Source organism: Mastomys coucha, unplaced genomic scaffold (assembly GCF_008632895.1).
Source record: "Mastomys coucha isolate ucsf_1 unplaced genomic scaffold, UCSF_Mcou_1 pScaffold21, whole genome shotgun sequence".
Taxonomy (NCBI): Eukaryota; Metazoa; Chordata; class Mammalia; order Rodentia; family Muridae; genus Mastomys; species Mastomys coucha.
Genome location: NW_022196904.1, coordinates 76,471,233 through 76,480,479, shown reverse-complemented (window position 1 = coordinate 76,480,479; position 9,247 = coordinate 76,471,233). Strand labels below are relative to the sequence as shown.

The 9,247-nt window shown below is 37.1% G+C and overlaps 1 pseudogene; it reads left to right on the top strand.

Moving 5' to 3' along the window:
* The first annotated feature begins 5,985 nt into the window (after positions 1–5,985).
* On the top strand, positions 5,986–6,121 carry LOC116104346 (annotated as a pseudogene).
* The last annotated feature ends 3,126 nt before the right edge of the window (positions 6,122–9,247 follow it).

The following is a 9,247-nucleotide window of genomic DNA, read 5'->3' as shown; positions in this document are numbered from 1 at the left end:
CTTTAGTAAATGAGATTATAAAATTGTTGCTCAGGTGCATTGAACAGGATTTTGGGTTAATAAGGTGTCTAAAAATAACCTTAAAGGATCTAAGGAATTCTTTTTTATTTGCTTTTGGTCTTTTTTTTTTTCAACAGGATTTCTTCATCTAGCCCTAGGTGGATGTCCTAGAACTAGCTCTGTGTATCAGGCTGGCTTCAGACTCATAGAGATCTGCCTACCTCTGCATCCCAAGTGCTGGGATTAAAGGTATGAAACACCTCTTCCACCAATACCATGTAGGAATTCTTACTTTATACAAGTCATTATGAAGGAAATTATGTGTTTACTGTAACAAGATTAATGATTTGGTTTTCTGATTTTCTCTGAAAACAGATGAAATTCCTTCACAGAGAGCTGCTTCTGGATAATAAAACTCCCATGGAGAAATGTTCGTCTGTCTAGTTTCATACTCATATTAATGACTCTGAATCAATTTTCCTCCATTGAGACTTGCATACTTAAGTATTAGTGATTGCTGGAGTTCCATTCATAGGGATCCTTTATGCATTACATGTTAAAAATTTTAAACCTATGACATTTTGGGATATAATTTAGTAAAATATCTTTAATGGTGTAAATGGCACCAGTTACTTTGGAGGCAAAATCAGTTGTGTAAATGGATTAAGATCTGTTCAGTACTGGGGAACACATACTTGGCACACTTGACAATAGAAACTTAGCAAACTACCCATGGCTGGAAAGGCCACGGAAGCTAAAGGAAAATCTACTATTACCATTTTCTTAAATCAATATAGCTTTCAGCTATTCTAAACACTGAACATTATACCCATAGACAGTTTAGATTAACCCTTTCAAAGGAGATTCTGTATGTAGTAGATAAGGCTTAATACCAAGACCCACAATTGGTCCAAATTGCCCAGAGAATAAGTGAGTTTGTGGTGTTTAAGTACTCGACTTAGTCCACCTATAATACAACCTATATACTTGAGCACTAGTGAACAGGATACAGAAAGTGGTATCAGGAAGACTGTAAGAGTCGGAGGACATGAGTATGTGTATATTTATTCAAGAGTAATAATTAAGGAAGTCTACTAATCTGAGTGGGTATGTGTTAATATATGAAAATCTCAGAAAAATATTCAAAATTATTTTGCCTTTGGAAATAAAAGTAATGAGTATTGTTCAAGAAAAAGATAATTCCAGGATACTAGCCAATTTTGCTCTTAACTTAGAAATATAATTATATATTTTTCTTCTCTTTGACTGGATAAACATATACAAATGTTCTTTGAATATTTGCAGTCTATTTGACTCCCTAAAAACAGTTATAGCTTTAAATGTGTTTAATATATTACTCTTGTGAAAGCAACTTTTTACTATCACACTCAATTGCATTTTAACCATGTAGACATTGTTGGTGTTATTTTTGTTCTAGAAATAAACCCTTTTATTCCAATTCCAACTTAGGTCATATAAAGGAAGGTGAATCTGGTATTCTATAGAAAAATACAAATGTAGACATTTTGATGACTTCTGTGTTAACTAGTTCTGTTTGTCTGTTACATATCATTGAGGAAGAGAAATGGTATATCATAGGTACCAAACAGCTTCATAAAGAAATAGATTCTGAAGAACAAATTCTTTTCATTTAATCCTCAGTTTTACTAAAATCTTTCTGATCATGTGGCATGAATTCAGTCAAGCTGAGTAACTGGCAAGAGGAAGAGGCTCAAGGTCATCCAAGGGATGCTGACTTGGAAGGGTCTTGGCATGTGACCAAGTACTTCCAGGGCAAATAATTATTAAGAAAAAGAATGTTGACAAAAAATATGTGAAAAGGACCTATAGCTATCTATTCTCTTGATTACTTGGGTCTTGAGGGAGTTTTCTGGGTTGAGTCACTCAGCACATTTGGTCAAATGAATATACTTGTTCTGAAAAAACAAAGGAAAACAGTTCTCTGGACACCTCCCAAGGAATCATGATAAGAAATGTAGATTGTTCGTCAAAATTGTCCCTGACTTCTAAACGTAGGTCATTTAGTTTTCTAAATTCCATACCCTGAGAATACTCTGTCTGATTAGAAGATATGTAAATCATGGGTAATAAGACAAAAGAGCCAATGAACTAACAAAGCTCATTGCAAAACAAACTTCTGTCTTATAACAGAGGAAACAACAAACCTACCAAATCATTTATTTCAGTGAGAAAAAAAGGCCACAGATGGACAGATTACATTTCCTAAGTCTCTTATTTGAAGGCAGATCGGATCCTCAGAACTAATTAAGTAGTAGAATGCACAAAGTAAGCTTCAAGAAAAGAAGCTATACAAAACAGGTAGTCTGTTTTTTTTTTTTTAATCTAGAAACAGTAAGAAAGGATGAGCTAGCAAGGATATACACACAATGAAGTGTCCAATGTGGATTTATTCTAATTCCTTCTTGGGGAATTGTTTCCATTCAAAGTAAACAAATTAAAGTTCTAACTCACAGTAATTCACAATGTCATACTTTGTAGCACAGGATGTGAAATTTTCAGGACATACCATCTCAGAACAGAGGTAATTAATTTAAATGAGGTGATTTGTGTGAACTTAAATGCAAAGGACTTGAAAATTTTGTAGAAAGAAGACACTTTTTTAATAGGCACAAATATGGAAAAATGGTATGTGACTATGAAGGTATTGCTTGTAACCCTTAAACAGATCCTTATTTACCAGCTTCAGGTGGAATCAGTCCTGTCTGCATTTGATTTCAGAGTTCTCATATCTAATACTCTGAGAAAACTTTCAGTAGTTGGTGTTTGGTACTTTACAATGAAGTTCTTAGAAAAATAATAGTATGATTTGAGTTAGTTAGTTATCTTCACATATGAAAAGACATAGATATATAAGGAATATACATAACAAAATATATAAATAATATAGACAACATTATAAATAACTTATATAATTACAAATGTTAACTGAAATTCCTAGTTTATTAGTCTAGAATATGAATTCATAATGCAATCATTAGTCAAAGACATTTAAAACCTGAGTTTAGTATTGTTATAAAGATTTATCCAATAGTCTTTCTTTCAGTTTCTACCAGTAGAGACCAGTGCTTCAATACTTAGCTTCAAATAGCAGGGTGAGCATATATCAAAGTCTGGCCAATCTATTATTCCATGCACCTAGTACCTATGATTTGAGGGCATGAAATAGGTTCAAAGAACAGGCCTCCAGCACCTTCCAAGAACTTCTCTCTCATTAACTTGATTTAATTTGTTTTAGACACAGTCTCACTATGCTTCAAAGGATAATTTTAAACTCCTAGGAAAAGTGGGCTTCTGCCTCATCCACCCTGAGACTGTAGGCATATATTACACTTGTCTTGAAATTTATTTTAAATTATTTCTTCAACTTACTATCACAATGAAATAGACTTGACAAATACATTGTTTAAATTTGTTTGGATCCCAATGATTTAAAGTGAATATATAACAATACTAGATTTTTAAATTGAAATGTCTGGCTTTAAAAGATTACAAATCTGGATGACTCATTCATGGTTATACAGATAAAAATAAATATATTGAAATCCAAGCCTTGTCAATAAAAAACATCAAATTAACAGGTTTGCAACTGAGAAGTGTAGGAGGTTGTTCTGGTCTGCTATTATTCAACTGCTAGACACTGATTCTCCAAGGTCTAGTTGCCACTGAGAAGGAGATACTTACATAAACCAAATGAATTTATGTAAACTTTGACCCCCCAAGTTATCACTAATTGATGAGTAAGGACTCCAACACCCTGGGCTGGACAGAAAAGAGGAAACAGAGCAAAGGTTGCTGGGCTGGTGGGTCAGAGGCATAAACCATGAGGTGAGATGAGGAATAGAAGGAAGGGCTCACCATAGGGTGTCTTGGATCATAAGCATATGGTCATGAGGCCTGGCCTTATGTAGTAGGAGCAGCCCAAATGAAACATGGCATGTAATATTTCTGTGATTTTGAAAGGGAAGTAGATAAATTCACATAGAGGGTTGATATCTGCCCAGCGCTAGTGCTTTAAACCTTATTATAAATTTAAATGTTTCTATGTCTTTTATTTGAGAACTATATGGTCTGTAGTGGGGGTAGAAACCCCTAATATATATTTAAAGACAACAAACTTTTGTCTTTATTATTAACCACAGGATAATATTAACCACAACAGAGAAGAGAAATTCATCTTTCTGACTTCCTAACTGGCTTCTCTTAACAACATCTCCTACAAAATAATATACTAATGAGTTACATTTGCTATAAGATATGGCTTCCAATTATAAGAGGATAACAAATGGTATTTACTTCTAAAATTAGAAAATGTAAAGCTACTTCATTCCAGTTGTATGATGTATTTTCAGCGAACTTGATCTATTTTTTATCTACATTATAAATAGGTAGCTAGAAGGGCATTAACCATACTTCATCTTCTTAATTGAAAGCTAGATACCAAATTACTCATGAAAAAATAATAAATAGCAACAATACTAGTGGTAAAAACAAATGTATTATATTTTTTATTTATCAGAACCATTGAGAGACTCTGGATTATGACTATCTAGATAGGTGTCTTTGGATATAAAGATATAATTTTTAACTGAGTTTAAAAAGATAATCATAATCCTTGTTTTTATATTAAAAACAATACTATAAGGAGTATGTGTGGAATTATTGTCCTTTACCTTAAATCTAGAATGCAAATAACTCATGTAGGAAAAGTAATATCTAAAGTGCAAGAGTCTCTCTAGACTAATTGTTCTTTTAGGAACTGTGTAAGATACTTAAGAATTGTTTTGTTTTTATTTCATAGATCTATTTAAAACAGTTCTCAACCTGTGGGTCATGACCCTTTGAAGGGTCACATATCAGATATTCTATATACAAGATATCTTCGCTATAATTCATAACAGTAGAAAATTACAGCTATGAAGTAGCAATGAAGTAATTTTTTAGTTGGTAGTCACCACAACATGAGGAACTTCATTGAAGAGTCGCAGCATTATGAAGGCTGAAATCACTGCATTAAAAGGAGTTAGAATTAAAAGTAGTACCACATCATATATCACATAGCTTACCAGTGACCAGTCTGAGAATTTTACAGTTGTCCCTACCAGATAGTGTTGGAAAGTCTTTCTGTTTCTGCTAAGGGAATAGAAGCTCTCCTTTTTGCATGTCTCATACATGATCATTAGTGAGAATTTCTAAGTTATATTTAATGAAGCAATCATCGAAAGCATAGAATAATCTTCATGCTTGACTTTAAAGATAAGACACCTCTCCTTTGGCAGAAATAACAAACTAGTGTGGGAAATGTCAATGAGTGCCATGAATGTTTGAAACAATTATTTAAGAAAGAAATGCTTGTTATGTTATCATGACTGAAGTATGTTTTACTTATATAGGGTTATCCATATCTCTTGTGTGGTATTACAGGCCTTTTATATTAAAAAAGTAAAGTCTGTGTGGCTTCCTTAAGTCATAGGATATCCCTTTGCTAATTTATGCCCATATGCACTTTGTCTAGTTGGGGTTATGATTGCTGTGATGAAACACCATGAGGAAAAGGAAGCTGAGGATGAAAGGGTTTATTTTAATTACATTTCCATATCACTATTCATCATTGAAACAGGAAGCAGAAGTGTAAGCAAGGCAGGAATCTGGTAGCAAGAGCTGTTGCAAAGGCCATGGAGGAGTCCTCCTTACTGGTTTGTTCTTTATGGCTTGTTTACCCTGCTTTCTTACAAAACCCAGGACCACCATCACAAGTGACACCATTTACAGTGAGTTGGGTGCTCCCATATCAATCACTAATTAAGATGTCCTACAGGATAACAGCCCAATCTTATGGGGACATTTTTTCAACTGAGATTTCCTGCTTGCAAATGTTTTGCATGAAGTTGACATGAAGCTAGCCATCACATACTTTGCAAACAATATTAAGAATCATTGATATGATGACTCTCTGGTAATGGACAAAGAGACATCTTGTTGATGGTGGTGTTTTTATATCAGTGAGAGGCAGAACAGAAGGCAATTCTTAGTTCATCCTATGGCTTGGTGGTCATAGCTCACTTATGCCTAGAACTTGTAAAAAATCAAATCAAATAAAAACCAGGCAGCACAGGGTGGAACAAGGAAAACAGACAGATCTGAGGACCATTTTGCCAACCACAGATCTATCCTCTAGGTCCAGTGCACAGCACAGATGGGCCATAGATACCTGCTTGCTGTCACATCAAGTAATATGGTTGGACTGATAATGTGACCACATGGGCTCACAGCTACATGGCCAGCCAGCAGTGAAAGCCTCCACAAAATGCAAATATGTGGTGATCATACGGGGAATAATTAGTAACGAAGTAGCTTGAGCATTATAAAGAAAAGAGAAACTGAAGACTAGAGGGTAAGGAGGAGTAGCCAGTTGTACATGGCAAGCCCTGTCACCTGGAGCCATGGTGAAGTCCCCATCCCAGCTACCACTAAGTGCCAAGTCTGGGTCCATGGCCATGCAGCATCAGAGGTCAGTGCTGAGTTCATGGATCATATTGCCTCCAGAGAACAGAAATGTTTCTTGTGATGGCAGCAACTGGGGACCACATGGATATTCACGAGGTGTGCATAAATGATCCCACCCCTCTTGAGATGTGATGCTCTGGAGAGCTGGCCCCATCTCTGACAAGTGGCATTATTTGGGGAGTTGTCCTGTGCTGTGCCCAGGCCGCACAGTTAACTGGCTTTGGTGTCATGGGCATGGTTGTGCTGGCCCCTAGGCTATGAGTCTGGAAGAGGTGTCCCTACCACTTATCTGCCATGGTTTGGCACAGGTGCAGAGGTGATTCCTTGCTCCTGTCCCTCAACACCTGTGTTAATCAGTAGAACTGTCCCTGGGGTTGTAAGCTCTTGTTAGTTAATTCTGCCCTTTACCTTGGCTGGACTGCACAACAGAGCTGTGGAATTCCAGATGAACTCATCAAGAGAGTGAGAACAGGGGAAAGCTGGCCCTGCCACTCAGCTGCCCTGAGGCAACCTGTGGGAGAGAGAGATGCCCTCCCTCCTCTCTCCCTTGTTCACCTGAGGCAATCCGGAGAGCTGACTTTGGGGTCATGATAATGAATGAGCTGGCCCTGTCCATTTTGGTTACAACATTTGGGAGATGGAACCCTCACTGTTGCGTGGGCATCACAGTTGTACTGGCTATGGTTCAGTGGTACTGGTAGAGTCAGCTCTGAGGACAAAGTTTGAGAAAGATGACATTTCCACTCTTCTGCCATGATGTGCATTGGCCTGAGGTGATACCCAGCCTCTTTTATCAGTAACCACCTGTGGCAGTAGGTATAACTGGCCCTGGGGTGAATGAGATAGCTGTGCCTCTCTCTCTTGCCTGCTTCTCATTGTTGCAGCACAGTACAACTGGCCCTAGTACTGCAGGAGAAAGGGGGAGCCAGGGCACGGATAATCTGGCTGTGCCACTACTCTGGCAGTGAGTACAGGGGACAATATCTTTCCCCACCCTTGGCTAACCACCAACAATAGTAGGGAGAGATGAGCTGGCCCTGCCTCCTATAGCTCCTGACTATAGCACTAGGGAGAGTGGGCCTCTGCTTCTTGAACAGGCAGCACTGTGGGGTTGTCTCTGGAGGTGAGGATGGTGGAGAGCCAGTCCAAGGGAATTCAAGCATGAGAGCTTGCTTCTTGATGATGGTGGCATTAGGTGGTCTAGTTGGAGCATTCCTGAAGAGCTCTCTCTGGTGGTATGGATAGGGAGAGCCAACAGGCTGACCAACTAAACTAGGCCATTGAGGCCCAGTTCCAGGGCCCACCCCAAAAATATACATTGTCTGCTAATGGTTGGGATGTGTGAAAGATCCTGCTGATCTCTAGCTTCAGGATCCCCATGACACACAGCAGCAAGAGGATGACCAGGAGATATCTCTGTGAGTATCTAATACTGATGGTGTAACAGAAGCCAAAGATCTCAATCCAGACCATGACTCATTGCACTTAACATTCGCAAGTGAATATGTGGGGACACAGGGATACACTGTAACATACTACAGATTTCACGATAGGATGTTTTCTAGGCTTCGTTTTGTTATTGTGTTTATTTATTTGTGTGTTTTATTAGGGGAGGAGTTTAAGGGTAAAGCGTGGATATGAGAGGATGGAGAGATGAGTCAGACTGGGGTACATAATGGAAAACTCAAAAAGAATCAATAAAAAGTTGAACAACAACAATAACAACAAAATTATTGATATAGTGAACACACAAATCGCATTGAATGATGGGAATATTTTACAAACACCACTTGTGGTTCCTAAATGAGTTACCTTGCCATTTGTCTGCAACAACTCCCTTCTTTAGTAGATTATAAATAGCACTGCACACAACCTCACCTTGTCAGTTATGTGCCTATAAGTTTTTACTATTTATGCTGTTATAAATGTGAATGTGGTTTTCTTCTTTTCTCTTCATTTTTCTTTCATTCTAGTGCTGGAATTAAACTCAAGACCTTGCCTGTCTCTATCTTACATTCATACCCTCCATTCACTGTTTAAAATTATTCATTTTTTGAGATTATAATAAAATTATATAGTTTTCCCCTTTCTTCTCTTTTCTCCAAACCTTTCCAGTACACTTACTCTCTTCCATATACATGGCCTCCTTTTTATTATCATTACATGTGTGTGTGTATGTGTGCATACTTCCTTCTCAGTCTGTGTAGTGTTACTTGCATGTATGTTTTCAAGGCTGACCAATGTGTTGGATAACCAATTGGTGTGTTCTTCCCAGAGGCAGACTATTTCTCCCACTCTTAGCATTTCTTAATGATCTGTAATTCTTTGTGTACTTTTGAGGCACATGGGCCTTCCTTATCCACCTTAAAATGTCTATGGTTGTCCCTCTTCAGCACATATCTAAGCATTTAGTTTTTTAATTGACAAACTCCTGAATCTATATAGTGTTCTCCATATGCACAAGGGTGTTGCTCATTTTTTGAAACATAGGCAAAATATTAGTATCCATATTCCCAAATACAGTAGTTCCTCAAATCTTAAGATAGTCAATGTCATAGAATTTGATACTAGAATAATGGTTACAGAGGATGAAGAGAAGTAAGGAAAGATATGATACATAAATTCAGTATTTTATTGTATAGTAGAATATTCATAAGGCTAATAATACTCTAGAATTTTTTAAGGATTTCAAAAAAATTTC